We start from the raw sequence: 15397 nt of genomic DNA, 5'->3' as shown, positions 1-15397 counted from the left end.
GGGGTCTGTATGTGAGTGGATAGATAGGTCAGTGTGGGTCTGTATGTGAGTGGATAGATAGGCCAGTATGGGTCTGTATGTGAGTGGGATAGATAGGTCAGTATGGGTCTGTATGTGAGTGGATAGATAGGTCAGTGTGGGTCTGTGTGTGAGTGTATAGATAGGTCAGTGTGGGTCTGTATGTGAGTGGATAGATAGGTCAGTGTGGGTCTGTATGTGAGTGGATAGATAGGTCAGTATGGGTCTGTATGTGAGTGTATAGATAGGTCAGTATGGGTCTGTATGTGAGTGGATAGATAGGTCAGTGTGGGGTCTGTATGTGAGTGGATAGATAGGTCAGTGTGGGTCTGTATGTGAGTGGATAGATAGGTCAGTGTGGGTCTGTATGTGAGTGGATAGATAGGTCAGTGTGGGTCTGTATGTGAGTGGATAGATAGGTCAGTATGGGTCTGTATGTGAGTGTATAGATAGGTAAGTATGGGTTTGCGTGTTCTGGGTTTACTTGGAGGGATTGAACTTGATGGACTCTGGTCTTTCATCAACCTAATGTAACTATGTAACTCCACTTGAGACAAGTATATAACTTCTAACAGTCTTTTGAGATGATTCATAGATATCGATATATTATGATTATCTGAAGCAGCTGGCACACACAGCAACAAACATTTGTTTACTGAAGTTAATATTGTGCCAGTGCTTTCATTCAGGGAATCATCGTTTATTGACCAATATAGGCAAAATAGATAAACCAATATATTAAAATTATGGGTATCCCTAATTATGTAAAAATGTAATTTCTTGAATATAATGCATTTACATAGTTACATAGTTAAGTTGGGTTTGAAAAACGTCCATCAAACCCCTCCAAGTGAACCCCAACACACACACATAAACCTATACTGATACTCACAAGCGCCCCAACCGTGACAGTCTAACCTCATAGTTTAACCCTTCCATCCCCTTTACCAGTTTAGTTGCAGTCTCTGCACTCTCTCCAGCTCATTAATATCCTTCTTAAGGACTGGAGCCCAAAACTGCACTGCATACTCAAGGTGAGGCCTTACCAGGTACCTAAGGATCCCCAACACACTACCATTTAGTATCTAACTCACATTTAAATTATTTCTACCAAAGCGCGTAACTTTTACAAAAATTCCATTTTGCTGCCCAAAGCTTAAAGGAGACATTTTATATACAGTTCATATTCAGTTATAATATTCATCCTCCCTCAAAATATGAAATGATGCAGAAAGAAAGATGTTTTGAAAACATTTTACCTCCTAATACTGTCATTATATGAGAGCTGAATAGACAACCTCTCTAATCAGCAGCCAGAGTGAAATGAAAGATGGGAGTGTCGTTTCCGTCTCCCACAGGAAGTGGTCACAGCACTGACTGACAGGCTTTACTAAAAAGCAGCAGGGAAAACCCCTCCCTCCTTCTGTGTCTCTCTGCTTGTGCTGCTGCCAGGGGGGGGGGGGAGAGGAGCAAGTAGAGCAGGAACAGACTGCCTGTGACATCGCTAAGCCCCGCCCCAGTATTAAAATAAAAGCACTTACTTCTATTTTACATTATTTTAAATGGTTTAGTGCATTGTAAAAATTTATGGTATATATCCCCTTTAAAGCTAACAAAAAATCAAACAGTAATGCAATTGTTTGTATTGCTCTTTTGCAAAAAAATATGTTTGCATAAAATGATATTCTAATACACTTTCACTGAAACATGCAATTGAATTGTAATGATATTGCTAGATCTTATCCAACAGGATAAATGTCTTTCTACCTAGTCATTGAGATTTTCTGGTTGAGCAATTAAGGACCAGCTTTCCTGATCAAAGAATAAAAAAAGTACAATTATTTGTAGGGTCAGAACAAGAAAAGAATTTTTGACACAATATGAAGCTTTGTAATGAAATAGAAACACAACAGAACCATTAGGTTCATCTAGTCTTTCCCTTCACTCCTTAGTCCAAAATAGCTTCATAAGACAACATAATTTTAAAAAGCATAGGCAGACTGGTTGCATCAAGCCCATCTCTCCTCTTGATGCATTTCATACTTCTTTTTAATTTCTTTCATAAGAATGAATTCCATTAATTTAAACAAAATGGAATTATTGAACAGCTTCTGTACTGCCATCCCCAAAACAATAAAGCAGTCTGCAGTTCTCATTGTTCTTGGTTCACGTGTAAGATGAAATTATATGTTAATGGAATACATGACCCCATTTCAAATGCATTGCATCTACCAAAATGATATGAAATAAGCAAGAAACACGAGCATAAACTGTCTTGTAAAGCTATACAGCATTCTGAAATATCTTTCAATCCAGCCCTGTGGTTGTTTGGCACTAGCTGAATCTGTAATAATAAACTTGGTGAGCTTAATGTAGTATTTGCACTTTTCCTTCAATAGGTTATTATAATAAAAGAGGAAAAAATAAAAGTGTCGTTGGTGTCTCATAGGTACGTTTACTCATTTAAGCGTTTTCCTGTGTTATAGCCTGACTATATAGAAGAAGGGTAGCCTGAGTGTTGACATCACAACAAAAGATAAATAATCTGAGCATATAAGGCACATGTTAATTTACCAGTCCTCCATTTTGTAATATATAAAAGGAAGATAAGTTGACAGGGCCATAATATGTAATTGGTATACCATTTTGCACTTTACATTAATGTATTTATAATTATAAGCTGCTGAAATGTTTTATTATACACTGGTAAGGTATGTGCATCTTTGCGGCATGCTTGTCAAACTGCCATTGTCATATCTGTTGTGGGAAGTTTGAAATTAAATGTCAAAAATAATGCTGCACATACTCAGTTGTTGACTATAATACCACCCCCTGGAGTTCCCTTTCACAGCTTGTGCCAAAGAACACATATCACATTTAACCATTATATCTGACATCCATGACAAGGGAAAAGGTTACACTGATAGATTATCTCAGCAAAGGATTATCTAAAGGCATCAAAGCTATTTTACAATGACAATCACACTGGAAAAAAAGACTTTTTTTTTTTAAAGTATCTTTCACATAAATAGAAATGTTGAAGTGCTGCAGAAGCAAAGAAACATAGACAAAACAATTTACAGTCACGGGTCATAAAGCTTTTTTTTTTTTGTGGAAAGATAAAGTGGGTATAAATCACAGCCACTGAGAGTCAAATAAAATGCCATAATGCATATAAAAGTTTTTGTCTATGAAAGGGAAATGTGTAAACTTTGTTGTGAGAAGAGACAGAAGAAGGGTGTAAGTGCTGAAAGAACTACTACAATGATAATCCCTTATTAATATCATTAATCCCTACCCATTTTCCATAGCTAAATCATGACTGTAATCCAACAATAACTGCAACTAGTGCCTTTCTGTTGTTGCCAGAAATATCCTTGTGTGCACAGTACATAATAGGGAGTCACTGAAGGTCCCAGTATGTAATGCACACAGTAATTCATTGTTACATTTGAGATGAGAAAAGAAAAAAATTCAACCACCATTGTTCCATTCCTTGAATGTTACTGCCCTAAACTACACTGTGTATTCAAGGTCAGGCCGGGGATCTATAAAGAGACAAAACTATGGTTTTATCCCTCAGGTTAATGCCCTTTTTATACAAGACAGCACTATTCACTAACCCACTCACTAAGCCACTGACTGACACTTTTCAGAGCTGCACAGGCTGTTATCCACAAAAATCCCCTGCTTCTTCTTAATTAAGGATGCCCCGAACACACAACCATTTATTTCTAAAATAGCATTTTTACATTTTTTGCCCAGATGTATACCATTGATTTAATAACAGTGGACCTCATTTGCTATCCACTTTTCTGATTTAATCATTTCTCCCTGCAAAGCGACAACATTATGCATGGGACTATAAGCAGAAATAAAGGCAGTGTTTACAATGCCAACCTCAAAGTCATTTCCCCAACCACAGTGTGGGAAACAATCAGTGGGTGATAGGTGCACTTTAATGTATAACTAGCATTTATGTTATGGGAAAAATTCAGACACCAGAAGTTGCTCTGTAAAAATTTTTAAACTCAGAAAATTTTGGGGACTTTTCATACTGGTCCTATTAAAGATTGTCTTTCATATTTGTAATGGAGATTACAAACTACTAACTGCATTTGGTTGATGTGGATTATTAACACTTTGGGCATAAATTTGAATTTAGGAGCAACTTGTGCTTTGTCTATTATTTACCTTTATATATACAGTTTAAATACTCTGGGTTACAAAAAATCATTAGGGAAGTGTTAATATTTATCAAAAAAGGAAACAGGGCTCTCTACACAGGTTGCCATTATACTGTCTCTATTCATTCAGAATGGTCTACTGGGATTTCTTATGTTCCATCCATCCATCCTCCCATGTGCCATCAGATGGATACATATCAAATTGTATGAAAGTTTACAGAATGTTTCAGAACCAATGATTAAATATTGTAACTGTAGATGTGGATATCAATATTTCTTCAGTTTTGTAGGGACATAATATGCCATAGTAATACCAAAGCCAGAGAGATTCTGCTGCTATGCTGTAGCTATTGGCCAACTATGGGCCTGATTCACTAAAGTGCGATAAAATGTGCGCTATTTATAGCGTGCGCTATAAATTTTACCGCGTCTTAATTTTGGCGATTTTTCGCACGATTCACTATAAGCATACTCGTGCTTTTTTACGCGATATTGCATGCGTTATTTACGCGCGAAGACTATTTCAATGCGGTATTTGCCGGTACATGCGCTAAATTACGCACGCGAATAGTCGCCGCATATGGATGGTAGCATAGAAATAGTGTATAAAAATTGTCGCCGCATATAAATGGTGTATATAAATATTAGCCACATATAAATGGTAGATGCTTATAAATAGTAGCCACTAGTGATGAGCAAATGTGTTCTGGTTTCTTTAGTGAAAAATTAGCAAATCTTTCGAAAGATCCACGAAACGGCAAAAATGTTGTGCGGGCAAAAAAATTGTTGCCCGTGACTATTATTTTTTGACGCTTGTATAAATTTTTGGATGTGCGTTGAATTTTTGCGTGGCGAATTTTTTCATGTGTTTTGCCATTGGCGGATTGTTTTGCGAAACGCATGAAAAAATCCGCCGCGAAAAACGCACGTCCAAAAATTTGCTGCGAATCCTTGCCTGCCGAAACATTTCATCACTTGTAGCCAAATATAAATAGTCGTGCAAATGAACGCACGCCATGTTAGCCATACACGCCAATACTTGAAAAATTACTGTATTAAAAATGAACATTTCGCTGCAAACTGGCGGCTGCGTCACTCTGAGGCCAACACATACTTTAATTAATAGCACTGCAAAGTCCATATTTTATTGCAAAAAACTCATTTACTGTACTTTTCTATAATTATCGCCTGCCTGTAGTAGGTGTTAATTTTCGCATAGCCGAATGTGATATGTAGCGCGCAAAAGTTATAGTGAATCATGCGATCGTATAATTTTCTGCGCAGAAATTAATGTATGCGGTAAAACTAGCGCGAGAAATACCGCATGCGAAAATGGCGATTTATCGCACGCGATAATACTATGGTGAATCGCGCGCAAATTATCGCGTCTTTTTTACAGCAAAAAAGCGTGCGATAATTTTTATCGCACTTTAGTGAATCAGGCCCTATGTATGCTAAGATTTTAGCCTACAGACCAGGTCCTGCTCTTGGGTTTGTTCCATCCTATTTAGTTTGAATATGTCCCAGGTCAGAAATCTACTGACAGTGTAAGATCACTTCTGCATCTATGTCCTTTAACCACTGGGTCAGCAGTTATACGTTTTGTCATTACTGTTATCCCTTGATTTGGAAAAGGTGTTGGACTGTAGATATCCTTTCAAAGTTCTTCATAATTCTGAATGTGGGAACATATTACCCAGCTATAGACACTGTACACCAGACTTTAATTGTCTGATCCCAACACCGAACCTCAAAGATATACACTTTTTATTACTTGTCTATTATTGATCCTCATTCAGTACTGCCAAATCTCTAGTCTTAAGGCAGCACTGGCTACTCCCCACTGCTACTTTGACTGCAAGTGGAAACTGCAAATATTTTAGCCTAGCTGACCCCTCTGTGTTAGAATGGAACCTAGTTTGGTTTTCTATTGCAGTAAAATGCTTGCATTTCATGATTAACTTTTTATGGGACAATGTACCCAGGGCATGGTCAAATGCATCCTACCTATACACCACGATTTGTAAAAGTGCCACCCACCCATCTATATATTTCTATATCTTAAACATTATAGTATGGTTCCATATTTTGGTCTACAAAATAGCCAGCCTTTGAATTAACTTTGGGTACCATTAGGATTTCCAGTAGAAAAGCCAGCACTGTGTTTATCTGATCCCGAATTATCACTATTATACATTTCAGTGTATACATTTTGCAATTAGTTTGTAGACCGTACTGTATTTACCTTTATTCTTCTTAATAGTGTATCCTAAATCTCTTCAGTCATTGTAATGCCCTTTGTCACTCTGTTGTAACAAACATGACTAATGTATAATTACAGCCTTACGTAAAATCAATGCTTTTATTTTTTCTTTGCACTAAATTATTCTATCCCATATTTACAACCTACATTTAACTATGTATATTTAGTAATTTTCTGTGACTTACTTGCCAGTGTTTCAATGCGTTCAAGCATTCACGGATCTACATGCTTTTATTTGCTATGCAAACCTTTCTGAAAATAAAGCATACCTTCACTCAGCACTGAGAAAGACTTGGACCAGGATGAGCTTTGGTGCACTACTGTCTCTATTTCACGGCTGTGAAATTAGAATTTCATACAGTGCAATAAGATTTTTATGATGATCTTTGTCTAGTTTCTGAATATAACATTAGGGCACACACTACTACAACAATGAAACTGTAGTTGGGTGACAGTAGTACCTGCCTAACCTGGATGCTCCCCTGGCCAAATGTTCCTCCCCTGATGTGTTAAACTTATGCACGCTCAGGAGAGGATGTCGGATGGGAGACCCTGCAGGGGGTTAGGAAGGCTCTGCAGGGGGTAAGGGAATCTCAGCGGGGGCCCCTGCGGGGGGTTAGGGGGTGCAGGCCCGGTGGGCCCTGCATCCCCCAGTCTGACCCTGTTCCAATATACAGTCATTAAAAAAAAAGCAATAGTTTTGAAGTGATGCAGAAACTGCAAAAGCAGCATTATTCATGCTTTTCAGTTCTCTGGTAATGAAACAATGTCACAGAAATCAGTTTTCCTACAGGTCTGATAATCAACTGGCTTCTGCTGTATTTCATCGGAAATCCGAACTTGCTGTTCAGGTAAATATTGCTTTTATTAGCAATTATATTTACAAATACCTTTAAATCCACAGAACATATGTATGTAATATATAATAAAAAGTATCTTAGAATTATATTATGCAAATAATAATAATAATAATTAAGTTTTTAAGTGAAAGACCCCTTTAAAAAGAAAATGATATAATGATAGTATAGTTTTAAAGCATTGTGTTGTTATTGTGAGCCTTGGCTGCCCTCCAAAAACCTCTGTGTGTCATTACACATTAAATAGCTGTAACGCTATCTTGGCTAGAAAAGGCCTTGTCCAGCTAGGTTAAGATAGAGTAACAGTTCCATTGGACTCTAACACACAAGGATGGGCCTTTGCTATGTGGAATGAACAAAGTGGAGATGTAGCAATAATGGACGCCAAAAGGTTTTTCCAGCAACAGAACAGAATTTATTTGTCCGAGACAAACCCACTGGGTTAGCAATGCTCGCAGAGCGACTGAGGCAATATAGCAACAATTGATGGTAAATACTGGAGCAGTATTGGAACAGACAGCATGATGTGACGCCACGTGGAGACAGATTAGGGAATTTTAAGGCTCAGCTTCTAGAGCAGGGATCCCCAACCTTTTTTACCCAGGAGCCGCACTAAAATGTAAAAAGAGTTGGGGAGCAACACAAGCATTAAAAACTTTTGCCTGGGGGTGCCAAATGAGTGCTGTGATTGGCTATTTGATAGCCCCTATGTGGACTGGCAGCCTAAATAAGGCTCTGTTTGGCAGTAAATCTGGTTTTTATGCAATCAAAACTTGCTTCTGAGCCAGGAATTAAAAAATAAGCACCTACTTTGAGGCCCCTGAAAGAAACTTCCAAGGGGTTGGGGAACAACATGTTGTTTGTGAGCCACAGGCTGGGGATCACTGCTCTAGGGTTTTAATTCCTCATGTGGTCCGGACCCCCTACAGCAGACATGATCAGGGAGAAGACTATGCCTGAATCCCTTGTCAGTACTGCAGTCCCTTCACTTAGGCAAGCAGAGCCTAGGGGAGAGCTACTCCCTGCTATCAAATCCTAAGTTGCTTTGTAACATATAGAAATGAAAACTAACCATGCAGTAGTACCTTTTTAACATACCTGAGTGGGTAGAACAATTTATACAAAATGGTCATTAGCATCTATGCTAGAGTTTTACTTATAAAAAACATGAATATTCCCCGTATATCGAAATATAAAATAATAGGTGAGAAAAATTGTGTTTTCCTTGCAAAGGAATAATAAGGGCAGTTTTAATTAAGGCAGAAACAGCCCATCCTGCATTGTACACTTCTGATTACATAGGTTACTTCAAATTAACATAAGTTTTTGGAGGCTGTACTAAAGTTGGTAGTATTAAATACCAGCTGTGCTGGCAGATAAGCGTGGGATGTGAGAAGAAGATAGTGTTCACATTCAAATTAGCACTTGGCACAATATAATTCTCTGATTGCAAACTATATGAAGTTGCCGGTGCTAATTGGTTGATTTTATTTGAAGCAGATGTTGTTAGCTTTCCCACTAATGATCTGGAGAGAAATTCTTTTAAAAGACATGCCATGTTAGGTTCTCTGCAGCATAATAAGCTAATTACAACTTTAAATACTTGCAGTAATTAGCACAATGTGTATAAAGTGCCTCTGATCTTTTCACCCTGCTGAATTCTTGTTAGGGCATTTTTTAATACAAAACCTGTTTGGTTTTGTGTCGGTAGTCCAGCCCTGGTTTAGCATGCCTGTCTCAGTGGTAGCTATTAAATATCAAGCAGAGTTTGAATCAATCAGTGTATAAATTACTGTTATTGTAAAAAAGTATATTTTTTAAACTTAATGTCTGTATTGCCATTTTTACATATGTAACTGAACATGGATGGTTTTTATTCTTACAGCGCTTACGCATTTCATAAAGTCACGGGAATAATACAGTCTAGGGTTTTCATGAATCATGAGAGCTGTTTATGGTTAATTAAGCTCACTTCTGTACCTAATTAATTAGGTTAAAGAAGAGTCGTTATTTAGACAAACTGTATGTCATTTATGATGGCACAACTACAATTATTTTATGAAATATTTAAGATTCAAAGATGTGTGATGGGATCTTTGCATAGCCCACAGAACATTTCTCTGATGTGAATGTTAGAAACAAAAAAAGATGTTCCAATACTAGTCAGTGGTAGGAATTATATGTTGAGAGAAAAGACCATATACTTACCCCAGAGAGATTACTGGAGATTGTATTATATATAGCAGTGTCTTAAACTGATGTTCAGGCTCAAAACAAAAGGACAATGTTGTTACTCAGGGTACATTTTTTTTGGTGTGTTGGTGTTCCACAGGATGAGAAACAAATACCCATCTACTGCAATGGTACCCACATTATTATGCAAGATAAGAGTAGTGATACAATCTACCATACAGCACTTCTCTTTTAATTGACCTATGCCTACACATTATATCTTTACAATGCCTGCATTATATAATGGGATTGCAAAGTATTGTACTTTTGGGAAGGGCTTCCAACAGAAACTTTGGGGCCCCAAACAAGTTATTTGTCTAAGGCCCCACATGAACACAAATGAGCAGTGCCGACACTTTTGGCCACACCTCTTGTGGGTTTTAACAACTAGAAGGTAGGTAGGTTTTGCTAGGACAAAAGGTTGAACTTGATGCTTGTGGATGTTCTACTAAGGTAAAAACCCACACATCATTTTATTGAAAAGCCGTGGTATAGACAGACCCTCCAACTGCTGGGAGCCCAGGAACTATATTAGAAATGGCAATATATGTTGATGTAAAATGTCTTGTTCCCAAAGTTTAGGGGGCCAATGATCTTACTGTGGGGCCCAATAACCCACTGCTGAAAAAAGTTAATGTAGGAGATCTTGTATAATTCAGTTAATAGATCCCAATATAAACAGCAGGTGTTACTCTATAATGAGAAAGTTCAGTTAATTAATGTGCTAATAAGTCACACGCAGGTCAAAAGTTGACTGAGCCTGGGGCAACTGAATTCTGAATTATTCAGAGATAGGTACTGTTTAAAAATGTATGGTTTTGTGAGGTTAACATATTCTAAGGGGCTTTTGTGACACATATGGGCTTATTTATCAATTTTTGAGTTTGTAAATTGGAGTTTTTTTCCAATTTGAATAAACTTGCATTTCGTTGGGAAGATTCTAGAATCCGCATATTTTTGGTGTAGGATATGTGGTATCATTTTTTGGCTTTGATATTGAACAATTTGTCCTTGCCCCCAGTAGCATGTGGTAGATAAAGGAAAGTAATGTTTTTTTTCACGTGACTCTTTCTATGCGACCACACCTTTTTTCTCACTTGCTGAATTTTTTGTCATGCCGAATTTTTGAGGCAGTTTTGTGAAAAACTCCATCAAAACTCCAAAAACATTCACTCATCACTACTAGTGATATATAATGATTTGCTATAGGGTATGTTGCTGCTGATGTGCTTAAAAGATATGGATGAAGTAGCGTCTCATTCACAAGACCCTCTGGCACTGCCTTGTGACTTTGGGCAAGTCATCTCCCGGTGTTCTGACATACTTGTGCGCCTAACATAAGTTGCCTTGATTTTTGGAACGTGTAAAGCTTTTAATCCTTTGTGATAAATGGCCTATATAAAAAATTCCCCTCTCCCTTGTTAGAAAAGCGGGATTACTTTTTAAGAAATCTCATATTGTCCTTAAAACAAAAACAAAAAACAAACAAACAATGTGAACATTTGTGAAAAACTGCCTGGAGCAGAGAGGATTCATTTCTCATTAAGAAGCATTCCTTGTTAACGTATTATACCTTTTTTTAACTGTAAGCTTGTGAAAGTGGGTGCCTCTGTGGACCTAATGCCCTCAAAATAAATCTAATTATCCACAGATTATTTTTTGTTTATTTACATTTGTTGGATACAATTGAAGTTCGAAACAGCAGAGACACAAGCAATTATTTTTTTAGAACAATTTTATAAAATGAAAATGTAAAATAAAATCACAATTAACCTCAAGACAAAATGGAAGTGTACGATTTCCTTTGCTAATTAATTGCGTTATATTTGTTTTCTTTGTGTTTAACGATGATGTCCAGTCTGACCCAGTACATGGTACAATTAATAAAGCTTTTAAATAATAGCTAGTTTGAAATGTAATTATTATAAATTACAAACACTACCAAAGTCTAAAAACTATTAGTCTCAACAAGGTCAAATCTCAGTAATTATTTACAACTAATTCATTATTTCAGAATCTTTCATAAAGATTTTTTTCCGTGTGTGTTAATACCCGGCTGAATTTTGTAAGAGATAATTTGCTATTCAGTGTTTTGTTTTGCAATAGGTTGCATGTACTGAATGTATGTACAACCTATACAAAGTCATACAATTTGACAAATAATATGATGAAAATGCTGAATACTGTATATAGCTCCCAGTAACTTGCCACTTGTGCTTCAGAATGTATATAAATTCAGAGATATAAGTGAACTATACATAAAGATTGTCAATACAATACAAAGGGTCCCATGTTTGGAAACTTCACTTCTGACATATTTACACATAGGCATTTAATATTTATATATGGTAGATTATATCCTCCTATAGGAATGCAGGTCTATGTGCTCCTCCTATAGTACTGGCACAGTACACCATATTATCGACAAACTAATGGAGAATCTATTTGTATGTATGTATATACTTTTATTTATATAGCATTGCTTATGTACACAGTGCTGTACAGCAGAACAATAATTAATCAACAAACAAACAAACAAACAGGGGACCATTACAATAGTAGATCAATAAATACAAATTACAACAATGAATGCAAATAATAAAAAAGTACAGTTTTACAGCATTAAAGATTCCACAGAGAGACAAGAGGATGGAGGTCCCTGCCCCATAGAGCTTATATACTCCATGCCAGGAGTGTGTGGTGTGTGTGGTGTAAGGCTGGAGAGACTTCACTGTTGTTCAGGTAAAAAAAATAAGTAGTGACTGTTAGTGATGTGCGGGCCAGCCCAAACCTCGGCAGATCACAAGCGGGTCATGGGGTGTGTTGAGCTCTTCCGCTCGCTCTTCTGGATTCTGAATTTGTGGGTGTGTGCCTGACACGTCCACCCCTTTTGTTATGTCATTGCAGGGTGGGAGCGGGTCTAGGCTGTGTTCAGGTTGGGAGTCAGTGGGTTAGGGTAGGGTGCAGGTAGAGTTTTTCTCGACCTGCACATCACTAATGACTGTTCTAGAGTCTGCAATGGAGGTTAGAATTGATATCTTGTCAGAGTGATTGGTTCATTTCATCGATGGTGAGAGACAGTAATCAATGGATTGACTTTATAACTTCCCATAATTATCTGTTGATTTCCAAATTCCAAAAGACGTCCTCCATATCCAATCTAATGCAGTGCATATCTCCAGCAAAGCCTGTCCTTTCAACATCGGAGAGGTAACTCCAGAGATATTTCTGTTCTACCAGTGAGAATGGAGAATGTTCTGTTATCTACACCTTATTATTTTGAATCATCATTTCCTTTATGCACATTTTTGTAGCAATTTTCACAGCAATGATAAATATGAGAACATAAAACCCCAGTAATCATCTGGTTTAAACATATGATAAATTAGTGATGCGGCTGGGGCATTTTTATGAAAGAACAATTAAAACATAGTCACGTTTACACTGTAAAGACCAGCAAAATTAAAGTGCTGATTTGTGTAGTGGAAGGGAGTTCATCTTACATGGTTTAAATTGTACAAAAAGGAATAAAAAGCATCAGTAGTATTCTGAGAAAAGTATGGAATCATTGGTAATAAAGTGAAAGCAGGAAGATGAGAGCTGAGTCACCTGCTGAGAAAATTCTATAGCTGATTGCAACAAAATCATGACTCATTATAAGTAAGGACATTGTGTTTAATCTTAGAATAATACATATCTTTGCCTGAAGACTTTTGTCAAATGTCTTTAATTAGCTGGAGCATGAGTGAATAAATAATACATAATCACAAGGTCAGCTGCACGAGGACAGGGTTAATATATGTATTCTGCGGGCTGTTTTTAACTGCTTACTTTACTCATCCTTTGGCGGCAGAGTATTTAATTGTATTGCGCAGATATTATAATGCCATGAATCTCCAATCAACATCACAGTAAAAATCAGGACGAGTTTCCATCAAGGACTTAGAAGGAGATGTCAAAGTAATCAACTCGTATATTAGCCAGGATTACATTGAGAGTTAGTATAATCTGCCAATAAGACATCAATTTATTATACTGTCTGGGCATGAATCAGTGTGTTTTTAAAGCTTTGTAAAAAAATGTACATAACATTTACTAGAGACATAAAAAGGACTTCTGCACAATTGTAATAGCATAATAGTCAAACCTATAATCCCTGTTAATTACAAGCAGGTGCCACCATAATAAACATAGGAAATACCTCCAGAATATGGGATACTATAATTGCATCAGTTAAAATGTACAGTTATGGGATCCCTTATCCGCAAACCCGTTGTCCAGAAAGTTCCAAATTACGGAAAGGCCATCTCCAATAGACTCCATTATAAGCAAATAATGTAATTTTTAAAAGTGATTTCCTTTTTCTCTATAATAATAAAACAGTACCTGTACTTGACCCCAACTAAGATATAATTAATCCTTATTGGAGGCAAAACAAGCCTATTGGATTTATTCAATATTTAAATGATTTTTAGCAGACAAGTTACGGAGATCCAAATTACAGAAAAATCCCTTATCTGGAAAACCCCAGGTCCCGAGCATTCTGGATAACAGGTCCCATACCTGTATTTATTGAGATTGAGCAAAATCAAAAAATTATGACCTATTCTAATTGTGACTTATTATCAAACCCTACAGAAAGATAATTTGTATTATTACTGAATACACTATCATTTTACAGACCTCTTTTCTAAAGTTTAACATATATACAGTACATACATATACATATATATATTTCAGTCCATGGAGTGTCTGCGCTCTAATGCAAAAATGCATATAAGTATGTATGTATTTGAGTATTAACTTTTTTATTGAGAATGTCAAGTTACATAACAGTATTGCCATTTATACAAATAACTGTATACAGTTGCATCAATAAATTGTAAAGCTATGTTAACCAAATCTATTTCTTCCATATCGTTCTTAAGAACTGAAATTTATTTTTAAAGCAATGGCAACACAATACGCCTACTACAGATTGCAAAGCAAAAAAAGCCACCAATAGTAAGCTGATCCCATAAAGTGATACATCTTTGTAAAGTACAAATTCTGACATATTCATGATGTTACATTTATATTTCTGTTTCAAAATACTAAATTGAGTGGCTGTATTGCAATTTCTGCAAATTGTCTTACAATGTGTTTATTTACTGAATTTATTTCCCACATGTTCATAGGTACATGATGAAACATTGTAAATAACAACGCTAGGAATCTTCTGGACAGTTTAATTGCCAATGTGCACAAGATTTCCATGTGGATTTTCATAGCTGACTTTTCTGCTGCTACAATACACAGCCTGTGTTTTATGTGTGGTAAAAGCCCTTAACAGTTCATTGTCCCTGTAAATACATATCTTTTTTAAAAGTACACATTCTGCTAAATTTAAAATAGGTAAATATGAAAATTTCTGGAAAAGTACACATTCTAATACATTTAGAAAAGTTAAATATGTCTTTCTACTTCACACTCGCATTGTACAACATCTTATCTTGAACATATACAGATATGAGATCATAAAAATGAATACCTGGAGTCTACTTCATATTCAGTATACTACAGATTTTGAAGCAAGATATGCATACAAATATTAAATGTATGTGACATGTACTATAAAATGCTACATAGACCTATACAGACATCTAATAAGTTATTATATTGTTGGCTCTTTAGCTCCTGCAGAGAAAGCACATTGCTTGCTTTATGTGTGACCCCAGAAACCATATGTTTTTTGCTAAACTAAAAATGAACAATGTATTTCTTCTTCAAACTACAAATCTTTGCTTAAGATAGCATTTTTCTTTTTTATTTCAATACATTTTTATTTAAATCAGATAGAA

Source organism: Xenopus tropicalis, chromosome 2 (assembly GCF_000004195.4).
Source record: "Xenopus tropicalis strain Nigerian chromosome 2, UCB_Xtro_10.0, whole genome shotgun sequence".
NCBI lineage: Eukaryota > Metazoa > Chordata > Amphibia > Anura > Pipidae > Xenopus > Xenopus tropicalis.
Note: the sequence above shows the minus strand (reverse complement) of the source record.